This window comes from Pleurodeles waltl, chromosome 9 (assembly GCF_031143425.1).
Source record: "Pleurodeles waltl isolate 20211129_DDA chromosome 9, aPleWal1.hap1.20221129, whole genome shotgun sequence".
Taxonomy (NCBI): domain Eukaryota; kingdom Metazoa; phylum Chordata; class Amphibia; order Caudata; family Salamandridae; genus Pleurodeles; species Pleurodeles waltl.
Genome location: NC_090448.1, coordinates 325,770,938 through 325,788,966, shown reverse-complemented (window position 1 = coordinate 325,788,966; position 18,029 = coordinate 325,770,938). Strand labels below are relative to the sequence as shown.

Genomic DNA, 18,029 nt, shown 5'->3' with positions numbered 1-18,029 from the left:
GATAGGAGCAATAATATCAGAATCAGGAACAGTGATTAACACCCAATAGGGAATAAACAAGGCTTTTCAGCGATATTACAGCACCCTCTATGAAGTGCAGTCCCTCCCCCGCCCCCCCATCCGCACAACAATTGGCGGAATTTTTCGGAGCACTCCCTATGGCTCGCTTAACAGCAACGCAGCAAGGTGAACTAGATACACCCATCGAAGCAACAGAGGTTCAATTAGCCCTGCATTGATTAGCGGGAGGTAAGGCTCCGGGCAGCGATGGCCTTCCGGCTGAATATTACTGCACATGCTCAGGGCAATTAATACAACCTTATGTTGAAATGGTACATGAAGCGCTCGAGAGAGGCAGGCTATCAATGTCACAGTGAGAAGCAATAATTGTAGTACTGCCGAATCTGGGACAGGATCCACTGGATGTTCGCTCATACAGCCCACTTTCTCTCCTAAATCTAGATTGTAAGCTGATAGGCAAGATCCTAGCTAATCGCCTACTCCCACTGATGCCACACTTGGTTCACGAGGACCAATCGGGCTTTATCCCGGGGCGCAACATGTTTATGAACATTAGGCATTTGTTGCAAACCATAAATGTAACGCCCCAGACTAACCACGACCGGGTAGCGGTCTTTCTGGACATTGAGAAAGCGTTCGATACATTGGGCTGGCCCTTCCTGCTAGAGACGTTGTCCCGCCTGGGAATCGGGAGTGCTTTCTTGAAGTGGATAGAAATACTGTATGCAGACCCCGTCGCTCGATTAAAACCAGGTGGAGTGATCTCAGAGGAGTTCCCGATATGCAGAGGAACAAGGCAGGGATGCCCACTGTCCCCACTCTTATTTGCTCCAGCAATGGAACCACTTACCACGTGATTCAGGATGAGGGTGTGGGAATGGGGCATACCTTATGGGGATGGTTTCCAGATTATCTTCTTATACGCAGATGACGCGCTGATATACTTGCGCGACCACGCTGCCTCGCTCCCGGGCATGCTACGATTATTGGATCAATTCATGACATATCAGGCTTGTGGGTCAATTGGTCCAAATCCTGTCTGTTCCCGTTGGCACCGACACCGGAGGAAATGAGATTCAGTACTCCGACATACACATTGCCATGGGCGTACACAACCTTTAAATATCTAGACATACACATATATCATGACGCTGCCGACCTGAGGGAGGGCAACTTGGGGCGCGCACTTCACTCTATAAAAGGATCTCTGGCTTTCTGGGGATCACTCCCGCTCTCACCCATAGGCAGAGTAGCAATTGCCAAAATTATAATATTACCGCGCATGCTCTATCATTTCGCGGCTCTGCCACTACAGATACCTCGTGATTTTTTTCACATTGCTGAATAGCCTCATGACTGAATTAATATGGGGCAAAGGCCGCCGGCGAGTAGCCCTAACTGCCACACAACTTCCCTTAGAGCTAGGAGGGCTGGTCACACTACACTATGAATTGTATTACGTAGCAGCGCAAATACAGTGGGCTTGGCGTTGGCTACAAGACCCCACCGAACTCAAAGGCACAATTAGTACAGACCGCCCTCGGACGCACAAACATAATGCAATGGTTGCTTGATGGCTGTAGCTCGGCCGCTCAAAACAATATCCTGATGCGAATAGCTCACTGGTGTTGGGGCCACTACATACTAGATGGGAACCGCGTACCCCCATACTCACCCAGAATGTCTCTTCTGTCTGTCCCCGGGATTTCTAGGTTGACCAGGCACCACAATATACAACAGTGGCCTGAGAGGGGCGTCCAAACAATCGGTGATCTATATCCGGAGGGTCTCATGTTGCCTTTTGCGGAACTTACCTTGAGGTTCGAGGTAGATAGAGGATGGTTCCTGGCATACTGTGCTCTACAACAATTCATGTGTCGCACCTGGGGATGTGGAGACAGAGAACCTCCCACATCGCTACTACACAAGTTGCTCTCCAGCCTAGGAGAACAACGCAGCATATCACAGCTATATAAAGCACTACTAGATAACCCGGAGGTTGCCCAGCCCAAGGCAAAGGCAAGGTGGGACGGAGTCCTTTCGGCCCCGTTGGACCAGCGGGACTGGAATATGGCTCTAGGCTTGGTCCGGTCTGCGTCTCGCAACCCTAGGTTTCACTTTACCCAGTTCAGCTACCTACACCAAACTTATTTATCCCCACATCGGCTACAAAACATGTTTCCTCAATCTCCCCAGGAGTGCCCACGATGTGGGGAGGCAGTTGCAACCTTTTTCCACATGACATGGGAATGCCCGCCTCTTCTGCGCGCCTGGCAAGACGTGACTGCTCTGACTGCCGAGCTGGCTGGATGTCCGCTCTCACCCACGCCTGCTTCGTGCCTACTGGGCATCCGCTCTCGCCCAAAAAAAGAACAAGCAAATACAAAGATGCATTGAGCTGGCGTTCATCCTATTCAAGCGCCTGATAGCAGTGCGATGGAAGGTACCGGCTGCACCAGACACCCGACAATGGATATAAGATTTGTTGAAGTGGGCGAGAGCTGAGGCACAAACGCTGCACTCACTCCAAGACAGGGGAACACAAGTCAAGGGGATAGACACTTGGGACACCCTGGTCACATTACATGAAGCTAAAGAGGATTCCCACACGCCTTGATTATACAGTCGAGTCCGACCAACAGGCTATAACTCACATAATCCACGATCTAACTGGACCTTGTGGTCTACAGACACACGCCACGGCCCGGCCCTAAGTCACACCTCAACCGCAATGTACCACACAGTATGAGTTATATAAGCAGACACCCCCAAGATGATGTGTAGCGAATGGAGGGGGCCAGGCAGAGGGAGACTTGGCCCAGGAGATTCTATTGGGGGCTGAGACAGGAGAGGTTTGTCGGTAGTAGAGGACCATAGGTAGCATTCTCGGAGCCCTCCCCATAGGGCCCTGATCGCCTTGGTCCGGAGCACCAGAGACCAGCACATTATATTACTACAAGGGGTTCCCCTGACCCCCACACCTCGTGGACTCTGCTCGTGGGCGCGGTCCACTGCAGCCTCAGGAGAATATGCATCACCAGGCAGGTGTGGAGAGGTCTATTGGCCTGGATCCCCCACTAGTCTGCCCGGAGCAAGATCACTTGTTCCCTAAACCGGTGCTTACTTAGCAGGGCTACTGGAATTATGTGGCAGGGGAGCACCAAATTATGCAGCAAGATTGACTTAATTATGCATCAGGAAAAGCCTAATTTTGTGGCACAATTTGTTAATAGTATTACTTGATTATTTTTACACATAGAACTACCGTCTGGTTAAATATTTCATCTAATTATGACCAATTTAACAACCATATACATAAAGAAGCAACCGAAAGATGACCAGTTAGCCTTTGCAATGGGCCTTCCACTGCGTGTGAACACATGCTACTTTTTTGTAACTTTTGATTCGTTTGAGCTAGAAACACATTTTTTTTGTTAAAAACTGCAGATTATGCAAAATATGATGAATTAGGTGGCAAATCCTTAATTATGCAAGAAAAGTTGCAGCATCACATAATCCAGAGGCCCTGATCTATGAGCACTCTGCACCTCTTCCCTCGACTTGTCCATAGAGGGTTGCACATAGCGGCTGGTGTACATCTGTCTGTGAACTACAAGAGGCAGTTCAGACCCAAGACTGCCTGCGAGGACTTGGCACAAAGTAGAAACATAACCAATGGAGTTTCTCATGCCACTCATAGGTACAAGAGGGTTCCAGCTTAGCTTACCCCTACTGAAGAGACATTCCTACGCACCACAGCATAGTCAGTCAGCAAGGCCTCTCCCATTGATTTGTGACCAGATGCATGGCAGAGGGAGCAGCACGGTCCCGGTCCCCAACTGGCAGAATTTACAATGCAAAAGTGCTACATTCCCGGGAGAATTCTAGAATTTAGGACGCATTTCGCTTTCCAAACAGCCAATCCAGCTCTACCTTTGGTGGCTCGATGAGAGGTGTTACGGATCTCCAAGAGCTATCAGAAGACCACAAGCCACCTCTACTCTAGGCAATTTGCCCTCACCTGCATTGATTGCATGCTTAAAATTACCTTACCTTAGAGAGCACCCTAGACCAGAACAGGGTGGCCTTGTTCATGAACACAGTGGGGTTCACTATTATTGTCCTCTAATTTATGCAGAATATGGAAGTGTGAGTTGTCTTTATAGTACATTTTTCTTTACCAGTCGAAGCGCTGGCTGGGCAAGAGTTTATTAATTTATTCCCAGTAGTCACCAATTGCACTGGTACCTCTTAAAAAAAAAAAAAAAAAAAAAAAAAAAAAAAAAAAAAACACACACAGTATTAAGGTCATCACACACACTGTTTAGAGTCCTGGACTTTTCACTCACAAATTATTAGTTTCAGATATGGTTGTATGATTAGGTCAATAGAAGGGGGGGGGGGACACAGTTGAATTACAACACCCTAAAAACGTTAAACTGTTACATGAAAGTCAGGTTTGGGAACATTGTGTATGAGGACATCGCTTAAGGTAGGGTGACTAGCTGTCCGTAATTTACATGGACTGCCTGTGTATTTACTTGAATGTCTGTTGTCCAGGATGGAAGTTTCCATTGACGGCATTTGTCCATAATTTTAGTCTTTATGCTAGAGGACAAATGTTAACAGGTGAGATGGCTCAGCAGAAGGGACGGTTGGGGTTGAGGGGGGTTTCTTGTGCCGTGATCCAGAGGGATGGACAGACAGCTAATCTAGAAACCAGCCTTCTTGCCATGGTGCTGACTGCCTCAATGAAATGTAAATGTATGCTACTAGTTAATCTGTGCATGTAAAAGCCCCTTGAATGCAAGTATAAGTGTTGATAGAGTTCACTTTTAGCTCCCTGGCGTGAAAGCTTTCTTCTTTTTGAGGGGTATTGTTGGGGTGTTCCAAGCTGAGCTGTGTGCTTTTAATTAACAGTTGTAAAACTGTTTTGCAATATGTGCTACCTCCATATTACTAAAACCTACACTTCAAAAACCGTTTTTGTCTTTTACCCTAAATTTATTTCCCCATTTTGTGGCAGCTAATGTTATACTGTGTGTAATGCAAATTACAAATAGTGACTTAAGCATTCACAGTGCTTTCTGTGATGGAAATGCACCTCTTAGCACTAAATAAAAAAATTCACAAGTTCATGCTAACCTAACAAGATTCAATTCCATGTGCCTCTGGATGGCCACACAAACATCTGCAGTGATCATATTAATCAACAGAAGTTTCATAATATAAAGTAGTACATACCATGTACTTTTAATTTTTTGGATATTATGTCAAATTAACCTGTTTCTACTTAGCACAGTTTACTATACATCTCAAAGAATTGTACAATGCCATTGTCCTCTGGTGCTAGAGGATATTGAGAAAAATAAAGTAATCTAGTCAGTTGCTTAAATACATCATATGTGACCAGAAAGCCAGGGCTCCAATCCCGGTTCATCCACATGACCAAATTGTGTGATTTAAGTCAAATCAACTCACTTTATGTGTCTAGTTTACTTGATAGTGACATGTGAGAACAGTTAAGTAATTCAGTTCAATATGGATCCTATACGAAAATCTCACATGTACCTTCTTTAATGGTCTATAATGTTCCACCAGGCATAAAAATACTATTGGCCATGATGTAAGGGACACCAGACAAATGGTTCACTTTGTTCACTCACTGCTTTGTCAGAAGGGACGGTTAATAAATGTTTAAAGTTTATGTTTATAAACTTCCCCTTCAATTAAATATCAATGTAACATTGTGATATAATATACAAAATTAAAACACTTCCATGTATTAAAGAACCACTTTCTACATTGTAAAGTCTTTATATTTTATTTGTTGAGCAATTTACAATCCAAATATTCTGAATATTCTAAATGTTCTTTGGCACTTAGGGATGAGACAGATAAGTGGTTCGACTGCAGAGCCAAGTCAAAACATGGACAGAGTGGACAAGTGCTTAAGGCCTAACTTTCCAAAGAACCTGGCCCCTGCTTCGCCTCCAGAAGCACTACCAATGGACCATCCTACCGCCAGAGTTTGTCAGGGTGGATGGGCACTGTTTATTCTAACACTTGACCGTGCGTCTTCGGCTTCTGGCCTCTCTGCCGAGACTACTCTGTGTACACAATACTTTCTGATACTCATGGAGAGCCCATCTGATTTTAGGAATTGACCCACCTTGCTCTTCTCTTCCTTATTTGTCCAGTTCTTAGCAATGATCTTTAAAATCATTTACTATGGATCTCCCATCTGATCTTGATTTCATCCTGCTCTTTAATTATCTGTCTAGTGATTAGGCTCCCAGTTCTGAGATAAATTTAGAATCCCTGATGCACTTTCTAATGTGTCAGTCGACTCTTGGTGCTGTGAGAGTACAGACAAGTTGTGAATACCTTAAATCCTGATATTAAGTGTGAGACTGTCACCCACATCGGCTCGGTCTCAATTTTGTTTTTTAGGTGTGATGCCTAGTGGAGGGTGAGGTGAGCAGAATGTGAAAAAGACACTTACCTTAATGCTTCCAAAACTGTTTACTTTGGTATTGAAATGTTTAGAAACAAAATGTTGCTTTCTCTCCAAGAAGAAATGAGTAGATTTGGGTGGGAGTGATGTTCTTGACACTAGGCCCGGTTCCAGGATTCAGGGTCTGGGAGGGCCATGAAGAAACACAGGTGGGCCAGGAAGATGAATAGGGCTACTTAGCATTTTATAGGTGTTTGATTGCTTGCTGTGCCCATGAGGGTAGTTTTGTAGGGGGGATGGGGAATATACTGTACTAGTTGTGCCAACTAGTTTTATTCTGTAGTTCTGGGGCATTGTACCTATGTGATCTTCTGCCCTCTTTTCCTTGCACTCCATGCTTTCTAGCCCACCTCATCTTCTATTTCCTTCCATCAGTTCCTCTTCTCTCTCCACCTCAACTTTTCTCCCCACCTCATCCTCCTTTCTTGTTGCCATCCCCACCTTTGTGTATGCTTTACCCTCGCTCTCCACCTCACCCTTCTCTTTCCACCTCACCTTCCGCTTTCACGCCACCTTTCCATCCCCTTACTGTGCATCAACCTCCTCTTTCTCCACTTCACCCTTCTGACTCCACCTCACCATTCCCTCTCCAGCGTACCTTTCTCACTTGGCTTCCCCCCTCCCAGTCACTGCCCCATACTCCTCTATCTTTCAAGCCCACCATCTTCCCTCTCTTCCTCAATATCCTCCCTCTGACTCACACACCTCTCTGTCCCACTAACTCCTACCCATCAGCCTCTCCTTATTTTGCTTCATCTTTTCATCTCTCCACCTCATAGTCCTCCCTCCACTTTACTGGCTTCTCTCAGCATCACCTTCACTATTGCTGCATGTGGGGTAAAAACTGGAAGGAAGGGCGTTTGATCTACTGTACAAGCGTGTATGACTGTACTTGTGTTGGTGTGCAGGTGCGCGTAATCAGACCTTACACTGCTGTTTCCCTGTATGTGTTTTCCACTGATAGCTTCCAACAGCTGAACAGTAGCAGCTGGGAGGCATGTATTATACCAGTCATTCTCATGAGCACGCACAAGATCTACAAAGATCTGGGCGCCATTTGCATTTCAAACAGATAATAAGAAGAACAACTTTTAAAAGTTGTGGATAGTGGCTACTGCCGCACATTTACTTCAAAAACAATTGTGATAACAATTGGAAGACCAGAAAAAGTTAGCAACCCGAGGAGAACCAACCAAACATCAAATGTGTGCCTGTTTCTACCCTTAGCTACCCACTGAGTGGAGCTTCTGAGTTTGAGGACTAGACTTCTCATTGAGTGGCTATTTTCTGAAAGAATATTTGGTTGTCAGTTTCTTGAGTGGAATGTATATTAAGGGGAACTAGAGGAAAATTACAGTTAATGTGATTAACCTCAAGTCTGAACTGTTTTTCCTACATTTTGACCTGCAAGTTACTGCCTCGTGTTCTCTTCCTCTTTCCCACTGGAGTCACTACCCTTGCTTTCTTTATCACTCTCCCCACTTGTCCCATCAATCTCCTCCAGTCTCTTAAATCTCCTTCTCTGGTCCCTCCCCCACCATTGATCATTTACTCATCACCCTTTTTTCTGACCACATTTCTTACTCATCATACCCATCCGACAGCAGCGTCATCCTTTGCCTTCACTCTTCCCTACTGCTCTCCCTCTATTCACCTCTGATTGCTCCCCTCTAAATGCCTACCCATTGCCAAGTTCCCATCAGATACTTTGCTTATCATTTGCCTGCTCCGTCTTGCCCCACTCCATCACCCTCCTACATCAGACACCTCTTTCATCATCCTTCTCTCACAACATCCTTATCGCCTTCTCTTATCAAACCTGTTGGTGCTTAATTTATCAAAAGATAAGTGCCACATCCCAAACTATTCCTCAAGAGGCTGCTCCAGCTTGGACCACATGCAGGCCCTTCCAAAGCTGCCAAATATCAAAACTAATGTCACTCACTTACCATCACACTCCTACAATTGTGACAATTTGGGCTTTACCAGGTGAGCTAAAGGTATAAGAATGGCCTCAGCAGACTAGTGTTATTATTACAGATACCGGATTGTTACACAGTTGGCTCCTTTGCCAGAAGGCAGACACTGTCACCACGTGGTGGGCTACATAAATAAGTGCCAATGCCAAGCACTGGCAAACACCAGTACAAATTAAGCACTATTCTCCATCATGATAATTTTTCTCTTTTCCCTTCTATTCACTATTTTCCTTTTACTTCACCCAGCTCTTTCCTTGCCATTCTTTTTTCCTATACACTACCTTTCCCTACTCCCATCTTTTCTATCTTCTGGCTTACCTCTAATCACCCCCTCCCATCTCTCATCTCTGTGCCCCTTCATCTTTTCATCAGATTCTAGAATATTTGATCATGCTCTGAACCCTTTAGCATCCCAGATGTGAAAACTGCGGCCCTGTGTTTTTCAAAACTTCTAATGAAAGGACATGGTCATATCCAGAGCCGCTAGTTGCTCAACAGCTAACAACATTTAGAGATCGAAGTGAGGTACGCACTCTACCTTTCAAAATGTCCCAAAACATCACTACTATGTGAAGCACAAATAAACAAGTTTATTGAGTTCAGGGACACCCGACAGCTCAGATTTATTTTATCATTGACTGGATATAAAAGTATTTACAATGCTTACTTTCCCACATTTGGGTTGGAAATAAAAGTCGGAGTAGCAAGATTAAAACTTGTGAAGCCAAAATTGTAGGAGCATCTCAGCAGCAAGTGCATTAGCCAACTAAACTATGTCATCAGTTTATGACAGAGGTCTTCAAACTGTAGTGCGTGGCCCCCCAGGAGGGCCCTGGAGTCCTAGGAAGGGAGGTTGCGAATTCCCCCAGCCAGTCATTAAAATGCTGCAATGAACTTCCATTGATTGAGTCTCCTGGGCTGTGAAAGCAAAGCTGCACAGACAGCTAAAGAAGCCTTCATGCCAGGGTGCCTGCCTCCTGACTGAAATGCAAATGAGAGCTACGAGTTGATCGGCAAATGCAAAGGGCAAAATATATGAGGGCCGGTTCTGGCTTTAATTGATCGAATCCCTCAAAGCTTTATGATGACAAAGATTTGTTCTTTTTGAGTGGTAATTCAAAGAGTTAACAACAGGGCTAGGAAGTTAACAACTGGGCTGTGTGATTTTAATTGTATACACATAGGGCAACATTTTTAAAAAGTGGCGCGGCACCCAGTGCAGCACCACTTTTCTGGCGCCCCCATGTGTGCACCAAATCTAAGATACGGCGCACCGTGGCGATAGGGAACTAGCGTCAATATTTTTGTCACTAGTTCGGAGCTTTGCAGGATTAGCATAAAAAATGTTGACCTAATCCTGCAAAGCCCATTGTAAACAATGGTGTGCCTCCTTTTAACGCCTGCTCTGAGCAGGCATTAATAGTGCTGGAAAAAAATTATGCAAAGAAATCTCTTAGATTCCTTTGCACCATTTGTTCAGCCCCCCTAATGGGGGTACACCCCCTTTGCATACATTATGCTTGGCGCAGGGATAATGTAACATAAAGTGTTACAAAGTGGCGCAATGCATGTATTGTGCCACTTTGTAAAGTTGGCCCAGCGATGTTGGCCTCGTTAGGCCACATTAGAATAAAAATGACATTAATGTGGCACAAGGAGGCGGTAGGGGCTCTTAAATCTGCCCCATAGTGCTTACTACCCCTGAGGAGGTGTTGAAGGGCCAGCTATTTAAAAAAATGTATTACAAATGGTCTGGTATTACTTAAATCTACATTTTGGAAACATCATTTTATCTTAAACCTTTTTGGGACAGTGCTTTCCGTCATAGGCTGTGACCTTGTGGCACTAAAAATACAAGAGCCACTATTCTCCACTGCACCAACCAAGATTTAATTATGTGGCTCTCTTGTTACACACAGACCTCTGCAGTGCATTAACTAGAAGAGGTTTCATTATGCAGTACAGTGCATTTCCCAATGAGTAACCACTTTTTTAAAATGTATCTTTCATTTAAGCTGCCCGTTATTTTTTTATGTAGCTAACGGACATTGAAAGACCTTTAAAAAAAACACACAAAAAAAACAAAAAAAAAGTATCTAATATTTTGGGGCATATTTATGAGAGGCTTGTGCCGCCGGAGTATTACTTTTATTGACGCTCCGGCAGCACAAGTGTTTCAGTCATACCTATGAGGTTATGCAAAGCATGGCCTCATGGATATGGAGTAAGTCAAAGCTGCACAAGATGCTGCATTGCCTTACTCTCTGCAAGGAGGCTTTCCATAGGCATTGCGGAGGGTGTTCCCGCGCAAAACCCATCTTTTTTGATGCTGCCCCAGATTTACAAAAATTACATAAACTGAAGCAGTGCCAAAACCTTGTGCAGGCGTAATGAGGATAAATGTTTTCATTTCTCCTCGTTCTATGTGGGTTGCATTCTTCAGCACACATGAAAAGAGGAAAATACCTCTTGGGATTGTTTTTGTGCAGGAAGATGCCCCTTCCTGGACAAAAACAATCCTGCCTATCTATGTTGGAGCTAGGCAGCAATTTGTGTGCCATCACAGGGGGAAAGGACAAGAATGCATTTTATTTCATTAATACAGAGCTTTCCTGCCCTTTTATATTGGCGTATTGTAGTGTAGCAAGACGACTTGCAGCACTGCCCTACGCCAATTCCTTATAAATGAGGATCTTTGTTTTTAGCCACACTTTTGACCATGCCCCCACACTCACTGACACTTGGTTTGCTAAACATGGTTTAATATTTCCTAACCGTAAAAATGATTTGCTGTCGGAATTGGGGATGTTTATGATTGTCGATGATGAGGAGTACCAGGTTCTAGAATTTTGTGTCAGGAGGGGGTCCTTAGGCCTAAAAATATTTGAAAGGGGCTCCCAGCATCCAAAAGTTTGAAGAACTCTGGTTTAGGGCCTGTTAACGCAGTGCTACGATCCATTTCTAGTCACTTGATTTAGCCAAAAGAGAATTATTAGGGAGTGAATAAATGCACAGTAACTGGGGCCCCAAAGTGTGTTATCTGTGTCTTAAGTTTCTTTTGATAATACTAGGAGACCAGGGATACCGGGAGTAGGCAGGACAACAGCAGCACATGTTTCCAGTCCTGCAGCAATAGAGCCACCACTTCTGTTCAATGTCAGAGAATCCTGGCTAAAGTCTTTTCACAAAAGGAAAATTGAAACGTGCGACATTGACACTGAATGTTAAGCATGGTGTAATGTCAAGCGCAATGGTGGCTGTTATCATGCATATGTGAATAGCGAGGGTCACGAGTTCCCTTTCTGTTCAAGTATCCCAGGGAATCGGTGCTATTTATGAAAGCTACACAATTAAACTGAGAAAGTGAATCTCCAGGTTCCCCAGGTAACTCATTGAGAAAAAGCTGGTCTTCTAATTGGAATAGGCCTTGGGTAGGCCATGGGGCTGCCTGGGAGGGCCTGGCCCATCCACTAGAACCGGGCCTGCTTGACGCCATGCTCAAGGGCATCACTTTCTTGTTGAACAAGGACATAATGCACTATCTGAATGTAGCCTAGAGGTAATCTGAAATAAAATAGTGCATAAAAATGGTATATAACTGCAAGATTTAAAAAAATAGTAAATAAATGCATTGATAAAGTTGCCGGGTACCGCCGCACCTCAAAAAGGTGTCCATAAAATTGACCTTTTGTCCTGAATTTGTACCATTTCTCCTTTTTTTTTTTTTTTTTTTTAAACAGTCCCGTCCTTGCCTCCATGATGGGGAACGTGGGGGCCTTTCCAGAGCAAGTCTGCCAGCTTATTGTGGCTGCCGAATGGCCCAGGGTCCTACACTTTGATACCCAAACCCTGAACTAGACCCTTCCTCCAGCCAGAATGTTAGTGCAGCAGGGACAGTTCAGACAGGCCTGGCCACCTACCCGAGAAGTCCACATTGCACTCCCGTATCGCACAAACCTGCCCAGGCAACAGCCTTCCTGTAACTAAAAGACACCTTTGCCGTTATCCAGAGCACTCGTTTCCTATGTCAATGCGTGAGTGGTGCATCCAGGCTACGTTTTTACTTTGGAGTCTGACACTGGTCTTCCCGCCTTTACGGTGGGATATTCAGGTCTACAATTCCCAGAATGCAGAGTTGGCAACATGTTTGGACGAACAGTTCATGCATGAACCTAGGAAATTTGAGGCCGTCGATCCACTCATCCTTTTTAATTCCGTGTGTACATTACTATCAACAAAAGGGCTATAATAATCCTGACCTTTGTGAACTCGCTTGAAAGGACAGTTTGTAAACTATTATAAACGTTTCATTTGGAAGTATATTATTCACATCTTAGTAGGACTTAAAGGTTACTTTACAGAGGAAACGAAAAAACAATTATTTTGCTGCCTCTTCCGCTAATACAATTTACAAAATGTTATCACCAAGTCCTGAGCTGACGCAGGCACCATGGCCTAAAGGCGTCACAAGATAAATGGCAGCGTTCGTCTGCTCTGACTCGCGAGAAAATGGACGAAAGTACAGATTGGTAGTCTGGCAAATTAGATTGAGGGGGGGAGGGGGGGAGGGGTGGAAGGGTGGGGGGGGGGGGTCGGCATTAAAACGTACCTTGAGAAGAAATTCACAGTCGCGGTAACTGTGTGACGTCACAAGATGCTCGCCACACCCCCTGTACCGAATGTGTCAGATGTACTGCTTTAAGGGCCACGCCCACAGACTTGAATGATGTCAGCTGTGAGATATTCAGTCAGGCCTTGTTTGCTCTCTGTAGTACTGGCCAGTGGTGTAGCAAGCGCCCCTGCGGCCCTAACGCAAGCAAGGAAATTGCCCTCCTCCTCCAAGGACCTGGTGTTGTAGTTAAAAAAAACAGCCACTAATAGAGATGAAGTGGGCCACTCACTCCCCTGAGCCTCGGTCGCTACACTTCTGATAACTAGCTGTGGTACTTTTGGAGTTTCTTTTCCCCTTATTTTTGCAGAAACGCAAGCCTATGTCCCGCTTCAGAACATGTTACACCGACTAGTTTCGAGCGAGATGCTATGGTGTTTTTTAAACCATTCTCTCATGGCAAAGACATGAAGATGGCATTCTGTCATGATTTCTAAGAAGCACTTGACAGAACTGTAGTGAATATTGGGCCTTTCCCTAAAGGCAGAGTTGCAAAGCGGATCATCTATGACCATTACCCAAAGCAAAGTGATCCATCACGTCACTAGCAAAGTATTTGACTGTGAGAAACATTGTGCAAGGCTCTCAAGTTTCACAGGGCAGAATATGAGTATCCCTTTCACACAATGCCTTTTCTTAGCATTCTGGGACTTGTAGTTCTATTTACCCCAGTAGAAAAGCAGGACTACAAGCTCCAGAATTTCAAGTAAAACCTTTTCCTGGATGAGCTACTCACACATGGAAATGATAAACGTGAGAGTTCTGCGCGTTGCATTCTGTTTCTTCCTGCTTGAGTTTTCATATCACGTGCAAGGCTGCAAGGAATAGACAATAGAATAAGGCGAGCTAAAAATGAACTGGCATAAAGTTACCACATTACTCCATATCAAAAGGGCATCATCTCCTCAGGCAAGGTTTTTACTTGAAAAAACAATGCATTCTGGGCCGTGAACTCTGATTGCATGTTTCGATCAGTAGGACTAGACTGGACTAATGATTTGCAAAAGGAAACCCCATTCTAGGATGCGTGTTGCCCTCATGACCAGAGCAATATGGAAACTTTGTGACATATCCAGCTGGGGACAGAGATCTTATTTTCCGAATCTAAGCCAGAGAATCTCATCCACTCCAGTTTTTTTTATTGTACTTGCAGTCTTGGATTAAGAACTACAAGAGGCAGAATGCAAACAAAAATGATAATGAATGAGATACTCGCACCTAGGACTAAGAAACTTGAGAGCTCTGCCTACATATGATTAGTTTGCATCATCTCCTATTTTAAGGCTGTTTACTTTTGTGTTTCTCAACAACGAGGAAGTAGCACACAGATAAGGAGAGGCCCATCTAGTTGTCTGGTGGGCCTCAAATATACCATTAGAGGATAAACATCCCTCCAGTCTACAATGTATCCGTCCTGAGATAGGGGCGTCAACCTGTTTATGCTGAGAAGCTCGGTTTTTATTTTCATTCCGAGAACCTGTGAAGTTTCCCAGGCCCATACCTGAGTAGGTCATCCGGTCCAGGTCTGCATTGTGGTCTTTTCTTGAGATAATAGCATGGATAAAGAGTACTACAGATCCTAGAATGGAAAGAAAACATCTGGATCAAATGTACATGATTGAAAATGGGACACATGGCATCGTGATGCCCTTTCTGTTTGAAAAAAGAATATAGTAAATCAAATTGGAAATCCTGAGAGCTTGGATTCTAGTATTTGTAGTCCAGTTTATCCTATTGTAAATTCAGCAATGGAAGCACCTAGATGCAATGAAAATAGACATTTGCAATGAGCGATATATTGGCTTTCTCAATTTTTTTTTATCCATGTTGTACAGCTAAACAATATTGTACAACTAATCTAAACATTTTATTTTAAAGGTACAAGATATGGTAATGAACAATTGTTACCAGCAGAATGCAGGAGGTCATGAGACCCAGCAACCTCAGAGTCAGTCTCACTGAAAAATGGAATAGAGGCTGAACCAGCTGAATCATAGTCCGAATATCCTACACTTGGCGTTCCAAAGGATAGGCCCAAACCTGCAGTGTATCCAGAACAGCTCTAAATGAAAAGGAGAGTCTGGGAGGGAATCAGAAGTGTATTCAGCACATTTATAGTGAACCCCAGCGAATGCAAGAGGTCCACAGTAGTCTGGAGGTGGTAGATGGTTGCCTGGGGCGAGCCTCTTTTCCAAAGCAGGTTGTCGAGGTAGGGGAAGACAGGAACCTCTGACCCCCCCTCTCGGATGTGCAGCAACCATTGTCATCACTTTGGTGAACACCTGAGTGGCACTGAAAAGGCCAAAAGGGAGCACAGCAACCTGAAAATGCTTATGGCCCACTGCAGGTGTAGTAAGATGGGTTATGATTGTAGTACCCCTCTTTTTTGCCTGGTGTTGGTATGTTTTGGACTGTAGTGCACTGGAATCCTGCTAACCAGGACCCCAATGCCAGTGCTGTCTCCCCTAAATTTAGTTGCTGGCAAACTTATTACACCAACAATTGACATACTGGAGCACCCATGTAAGTCCCTACTATATGGTACTTAGGTACCCAGAGCATTGGTACACCTGTGGTCCCCCATGGGCTGCAACATGTATTATGTCACTCAAGGGAGCCCATGAAAAAGGTGACTGCAGGCCTGCAGCCAGCGTGAAATGGTGCATGCACCCTTTCACCACCAAACCTGACCACTACACTTAGACATTCTAAGTCACCCCTCTGGTAGTCCCTTCAGCCAAAGGGCAGGGTGCATGTCTCTAAGTGTGAGGGTACCCCTGCATGAGCAGAGTACCCTACAGACCCCAGGCCAATTCCTGGACTCTCTAAATGCGGGGGAGCCATCTTAAGGTATGTAGTGGACACTGGTCAACACGAGTGATCCAACTACATAATGGCTTCTCTGAACTTAGGCATGTTAGGTAACAAACATGTTGGACTCATATGACGACACCGATTCCAGTGTTAGTTGCATGAAACCATGTACTCTGGGGGTTCCTTAGAGGATCCCCCGGTACTGCCTGTGCAGCCTTACGGGGTCTAGCTGCCAGCCCACCTGCTGCTGACCCCAGACACTGTTCTGCCCTCCGGCTGGTGAGCGAGGCTCAGGCCAGAGGAGAAGAACAAAGGATTTCCTCTCCCTGCCTGTGTGTTAGGTGTCTGATGAGTGGGGTGGCCTCTGAGCGCCATCAGTCTGCTTTGAAGGGCACATTTGGTGCCCTCCGTGCATAATCCGGTTTGCACGAGTTCAGGAACCCACAGTTCCAGTTGTTGTGCGAAACTCCAAAATGGACATGGAAGTGACCACCCCTGTCCAGCTCCTCCACTAGGGAGGTGCACAGAGCTCTGCCAGGTGGCCACTTGATTCTGCCATCTTGGAAATAAGATGTGCAGGGGCCCCTGGGAGCATTGGCCTGGTTAGGCCAGGTAGATGACGTCCCTGACCTCCTCTGATAGGTGGGTAACTGCAGAGAGTGACCAACCCCCTTTTAGAGTTACGTAAGGGCTCCCTACTGGATGGGTCCTCAGATTCCTAAAGCAAGACCCTACAAGGAACTCTCTGCAAGACATCTTCTGCTCCTGGCCTCTGGAACCGCTGCTGGTTTTCGTTGGAACCGAACAAGTTTGCTTCTGGTGGAAAGGCTCACATTGCAACATTGTTTTTCTGGATCGTGCACAAATTCTGCAACATCCAAGACTGTGCATCCTTCAGGGTCACAAGGGTTCTGTTTGCACCAAGAAGCACAAAAGAATCTCTCTTGGAGTGAAGGAATCCCCTTCAACCACAGGCACCTCAAGACAACACTGAGTGGCTGGTGGGATCTGCTGTCCACGGACATACAAAGATCCTGCAACACAGGTGGTGAGTCTGTGGCCTCCTCTGGGTTCTCCTTGTCTTCTATCCAGCTTGGGAGACTGTGGGCCTCTGCTCCTGCCAGTGGACTGGCACCCCTGTGCACCACGACTGATGCACTTGCCAAGGCTTGTTGCTTCTTTCTCTGAGAGATCTCCAGGCTCCAAGATGCCCCGGCCTCCAGCACTCTGCAAACTGCAGATCAGCTCCTGTCCTGCAACTCCTGCGACGTGAGACTTCTGTTTTGCTGGGCTGGTAAGACCTCCTTGTGACTACATGTGTCCAACGCCTGTAGGTCACTCGTGGAGGCTTCATGGACGTCTGTTTGCCTTCCTATGTGCTGAGGGCTAACTCAGACTCCCTCCTCCTGGGTAGAGTCACCTGGACCTTGCTGGTCCCCAAAACCTTGCAAAGTCTTGTGGAACACTTGTTTGTATTTGCCAGTGCTTGTTGGTGACCTGGTTGGTCACTGACCCTCCTGCAATCTGGTGACCATCGAGGGACAGCTTGTAGGTGACTCCTGGGTTCTTTCGCAGCTGGACTTCTCCTTCCACTGACTTGCAGGAATGTCACCTTCAGGAGGGTAGGCATTGCCACCTGCACCACATGGGCAACTCCAGTGGTGCTGGACTCTGTCCTCTTCCTTTTCAGGTCCTCCACATCTGGATTCCATCCCTGGGTTCTACCAGCCTGGTCCACGGGTCGTGACGGCAGCTGGACAATCCGAGGCATCCACAGGCTTCAGAGAGAATCCCTTCTTTTCTCTGCATGTGGGACCCTGATGTAGGTACTCCTGTCTTCTGGTCCTCCTGGTGTGAGGGCACTCTCTATCCATCCTCTTGCCTACTGGTTGCCTCGGGATCTACTGGGAAGGTCCTGAATTCCACAAACTCCAACCACTCCTCTGTGTTGGTCTATGGGACAACTGGGTGGGTAACTGACTTACTCCATGTTGCTGGGGTCACTTACTGTGCTTGCCGCTGGTATTCC

At 45.7% G+C, this 18,029-nt stretch overlaps 1 protein-coding gene across 1 annotated transcript in view; it reads right to left on the bottom strand.

Annotated features, from left to right (window-relative positions):
• LOC138258617 (E3 ubiquitin/ISG15 ligase TRIM25-like) overlaps positions 1-13,186 on the bottom strand; it is a 47,820-nt gene extending 34,634 nt beyond the window's left edge. Inside the window, exon 1 of the mRNA XM_069205962.1 lies at positions 13,127-13,186. The gene's annotated coding sequence lies outside the window, so the exon portion shown is untranslated. The remainder of the gene's footprint in view (positions 1-13,126) is intronic.
• Between the last annotated feature and the right edge of the window lie 4,843 nt (positions 13,187-18,029).